This window comes from Talpa europaea, assembly GCF_964194135.1.
Source record: "Talpa europaea genome assembly, chromosome: 8".
NCBI classification, from domain to species: domain Eukaryota; kingdom Metazoa; phylum Chordata; class Mammalia; order Eulipotyphla; family Talpidae; genus Talpa; species Talpa europaea.
Window position 1 is genome coordinate 30,653,125 of NC_140075.1, and position 5,310 is coordinate 30,658,434.

Below are 5,310 nucleotides of genomic sequence, written 5' to 3' on the forward strand. Positions count from 1 at the left end.
GCAAAGCACCACAACTATTGATAGCACCAAGGTGTGTCTCCCACCTAAGGCCTTGTTTCCCCAGCAGGAAACAACAGAGTGAAAGTTCCAGGAGGTACAGGTCCAAGTTCATCTTAACTTTTTACCAATGTATATATACTATTTCCTACCACAGGACTTTCATTTTACTAAGCACTAAGATGAGTGGAGATTTCCACTGTGACAGGATATTGAATAGATCTTTTCCTGTTGTCTATAATTTTTGACATAGTCCCAAGTGGAGAACAATAGGGGAAAGGTGGTGTCACATTCCAAGAAGAAATGTTACACATGAAACGTTCTGAAAAATAGGAGCATGGCCCTGGACTCCTGTGACATCCGATGGCCTGTGAGAGAGAAGTATGGAGGCATTTCTCAGTGAGGAAATCAGGGCCTGCTTCCCAGAATTACAACTGTGTAACTTTTTTTTAAGATTTATTTTTATTATTTTATGCATAGAAGAACAGGGGTACAGGCCAGAGATGCGGGTGGTGAGAGGATTCAGCAGAGAGAGAATGGGGAACAGAACAGGCAGACTGGCTGAAATACACTGCTGAGGGGAGCAGCGGGCGAGACAGCAGAGGTCTTCTGTGCTATGTGGGTAGCACCCTAGCTGGGGATCAATCTCCTGCTGCAGTGGCTGCAGACAGCCCCACAGTGCTGTGCTCAACCTCTTGCACCACCAGGGAGGCCCCAAATGTCTAACTTTGTTTGGAGGGAAATAAAGGAATGAGATTGAAATTTGGTTGCTGTGAGAAAGTATAGGTCGAACAGGCTAAGGGAAGTGTTTAAGAACTTTGGTATTTGGGGTTCACATCCTGTTCTGCATTTATTAGCCATGGAACTCCAGTGAACTTCACCTTTGTGAGTCTGTTTACACATCTCTAAAAAAAACAAAAATTGCAACTATTAACAGTGCCCATTTCACAAGGTGTCATAAGGATTAAAAGTAGTTATGCTTGTAATGTGCTTAGCACAAAGCCTGTCCTTGGTCAATGAATGAGAACTCTTTTTTTGTACCAGACATTCAGCCAGATAGCAGCTGAAACTCAGCTCAGAAAGGTACTTTCTCCTCCCCCTAGAAGAGAAATATTTATTACTTTTTTGTAAAATCCCTTTCCTGGTTTATATGAGATTTTTGCTCCCCAAGTAAACAATTATAAATCTCAAGCACACATCTGGGTCCTAGGGTTAATAAAAAAAGAAACTGAGTAGAAAGCATGCAGAAGTGATGAAAAACCTGTTTTGTAGATTCCCTACAATTGTGCAGGTCTTGGGAGTCCTCCAATGAAAGAATCACCCCAGCCGGCATAGTCAACTTTCCAGTTTTTCCTAATTGTCATGTTTGATGATAAAAACTTAGGAGACACCGATAGTCGCGTGAGGAGTCACGTCAACACGACTCTCAGTCAGAAGCCACAGTTTCACACAGCTTTATGCAAAAAAATGGCTCTGCTGGGCCTCCCCTGGTGGCACAGCCATTGAGTGCTGGGCTGTGAAGCTGCCCACAGCCTCTGCAGCGCCGGTTCGATCCCCGGCCACCGGCGAGGGTCCCACATGGAGAGGGAGAGGAGAGGTCTGCTGTGCCCGCTGCTCCCCTCAGCAGTGTACTTCGTCACTCTGCCTGTTCTGTTCACCGGTCTGGCTCTGGTGAATCCTCTCACCCTCCCGTGCTTCTGACTGTACCCAGTGCTTGTATAAATAAATAAATAAATAAATAAATCTTAGAAAAAAAATAGCTCTGTTGTTGATGATATCCTTGGGTACCTCCCTGTTAAGAATCAAGTCTCACTGATCATGCTCGTTATAAGATTCCCTGCTACCAACAGCTCCCTTTTTGCATGGGTGGGAGCACATTCCTCAGGGTGTCCACAGTACATCTTTTCTAACTTGCTTGATCCTGCCACAGATGGTTACTGTGACCTTGGGTGTCTTACTACCATGCTCAAATAAACTGAGCTAATTGACTCGGACACTTTTAGGGATGATGCAGGGACCCCCACCCCTGGGCTAGCAACATCTTATTTCTAAAAAGGTCTGTTGGAAATTTACTTTTTTTTTTTAATTTCCCAGAGGGAAATTTAATGGTCACATTATTTACATGCAAATAGGAGCAGAAAATCCATTCCAGCAGACCACATTCTAACTACAAGGACCAGAAGTTATAAATACACAAGAGAAAGACCTGTATGTCAGCGTTTTCTCAGAATGCCCAGGAAACTGAGGGGAGCAGTGCGAGAGACAGGAGAGGTCTGCTGCACCATGTGGGTAGCTCCCTGGCAGGGGATCGAACTCATGCTGCAGAGGCTGTGGTAGCTTCATAGGTTGCATCTTAACCCCTTGCACCACCAGGGAGGCCATGACTTCTTTTTTTTTCTTTATAATTTATTTATTTATATATATTTTACATCATTGTTCTTTTCTGTGCAATAATTGCTTTCTCCTCTCAGGTGTAGTCCCTGTGAAATTCCCACCACCAGTTCACCCCTGCATCATCACCATAGTCCCTTGTGCTCTTCCCTCCCCGATTCTGATCCCTCTCCCTCCTCCTCCCCTGCAGAGTCTCTGATTTATAGTTGCCTGTTAATTTTGTTTGGTTGTTATTTTTGACCTCTTTCTTAACAACTGCAAGTTACAAGTAAACGTTCAATTCACTCCTTTCTCCAAATTCAAGTCCAGTGTGAAGTTCAGATCTAATGACTTTAGAGCAGGCTCTCAAGTTGCCATCAATTTCCATCCTCACTAAAAGTAACTCTATTTTTAATTTTAAAGATTTCATTTGAGACACAATAGAAAAGGAACAAATGCTTTTTTCGTATTTCACCTGGGATCCCAGAAAACCACCTGCATGGTAGGATGTGAGGGAAAAGTTGACCCACAGCACCACCTCCTGGTTACATTGGGCTGTTGCATTGAGAGAGAAGAATAGGGAAGAACTGAACACTGGCTGAGAGAGTAACTTTTGGACAATTAAAGTACACCAAGCCATCCATGGTGTCGATGGACTATGCTGAAAATATGACAATGTGAGGGTGGCCTTCCCAGAAACCCCCAGGACATCAACTTGTGCTGAGTATTAAAATCCACCAGTGTGGGGCCTCCCCGATGGCACAGCGGTTGAGCACTGGGCTCTGAAGCTGTCCGCAGCCTCTGCAGCGCCAGTTCAATCCCTGGCCACCAGGGAGGGTCCCACATGGCGCGCAGACCTCTCCTGCCACCTGCTGCTCCCTCAGCAGTGTATTTCCTCAGTCTGCCTGTTCTGTTCCCTGCTCTGTCTCTGGTGAATCCTCTCACCTTCCCATGCTTCTGACTGCTTGTATAAATAAATAAATCAATCTTAAAAAGAAAAAAAATCCACCAGTGTGGTATGATCTCAGCAGCAGTAAAGGCTGGCAAGGACATACAGGTGTTAGAAAAGGAAAAAGATTCTGTAACAACGTGAGACAGGTTCCAGTGGAATACCACTAGGAAGCTATAAAAACAGTATCAGTTATGATTATAAGCATATTTTTAAAAGGAAATGAGGGATCTATTAAGATGGTGACCACTGGGATTGATTTTTTTTTCTGTGTCCTTTAATGGCACATCTTACATGTGCAATCAGTGAGGACACATAGGCAATCCACAAATTGTTCAAGGATTTATCCTAATCTTATTTCATGATGGTATATCACACAGAAAATATTCTCCCAAAGGGGGACAAACCCAGTATGCCCAACTGACACATCGCTTCATCCTCAACCCCACCCAAACCATTCTTTATGTCCCCTAAATCAGTAGTCAATCACATGGTTAAAGGCACCCCTGAAACAGAAATCTTGTGAGAGTGTTAGTCCAAGATCTCCAAGAATTTTACCTGCAAGAATTTTACAGTCCTTGCAGGTGTCATCTCCAAGCCTGACTTATACAGAATCTTTTGGAGCATTTTTAAAAACACATTTCCAGGTTTTAGTCCCAGATCTACTGCAACACAATCTCCAGGGCTGAAACCCAAAACAAATTGCAATTTCAAAATTCCCCCAGGTGATTCTAAATGAAACCATCCACGTCCAGCAGGATCGCAGCTGTTTCTCATCAAGGAGGGAAAATCGACACACAGAATCCTTGTGGGGTCCATCCCGCACTGCTCACAGGAGGGACGGCTTCAGCTCCAGATCATCAAAGGTGAGCTTTCTTCACCACCAAAGTTTGCTTACAGTGAACAGATTTTCTTGGGGGTAGACTACTTTTGAAAAAAAAAAAAAAAGTCATCCAGTTTGTATATAATCTCGGCTGCTTTCTTCCCCTAACCTTTCCTTATCAACAATGAAAGTCAGCATTTTTCCAACCAAATTCTGAATCCAGGAAGAACTGTTTGAACAGCTGACTCAAGAGCTGATTGAGCAGCTCCAGAGCATTCATTTTGCAGTGGGCTAGAAGGAGCAGTGGTGTTAGACCAGAGGCTGGAGGATTAAATGCACTTACAGCAAATTTGCAGTGAATTAATAAATGCCAGGACAAGACTAGAAAGAAGGCATGTCTTTTCCAAGTAATCTAAGATTACCATTTCTAAGAAAGAGCTGCTTGTCAAAATTTGTCTGCCCTCGCCCGTTTAATGTATCCTCCCACCCCTGGTCAGAGTCTCCACACATCCCATTCTTTGAGTTGTTTGGGTGATGTGTATCCCAGCAGATACCACTGCCCCGGTGGGCAGATCAGCTTTCTCACCTCTGTCTGCCTTGACGCACGTACAGTAGAACTTAAATGCCCCAGAACAGCTGAGTGGATCAAGAAGATGTTGTTCATGCACGCAATGGAGTACTACTCAGTGGTCAAAAAGATAAACTCATGCCATTTGCAGAAACATGGATGGAATTGGAAGGGATTATTCTAAGCAAACTGAGCCACAGGACAAGGATAAATACTGATGGCTTCCCTGATATGTAGAATCTAGAGAAACCAAATGAAGGATCAGACAAAGACAAATTGTAAGCCTGACCCTAGAAAGCAGACATAGATCTGAGACACTCGGGAGGGGAGAAACGAGAAAAGGAGGGAGTAGAAAACAGTGGGGAAGGTGACCTCAGAAAAGGGTGATGGAGGACTGTGGGCATGTTGGTGTTGGGAAAACTATGGTAACCACACCTGAGGGGAGAATCCTATATTGTGAAAAAATAAGGAAGGATGTTTAAAAAACAAAAATTAAAACAGAAACTTAACCCACAATGGAAGCTAGCCCACAATGTTAGCTTAATATCTGAAAGAAGTTACTGGCTGGTTTGGTTAAGGAGCAGACTGTGTTTACCACTAAGA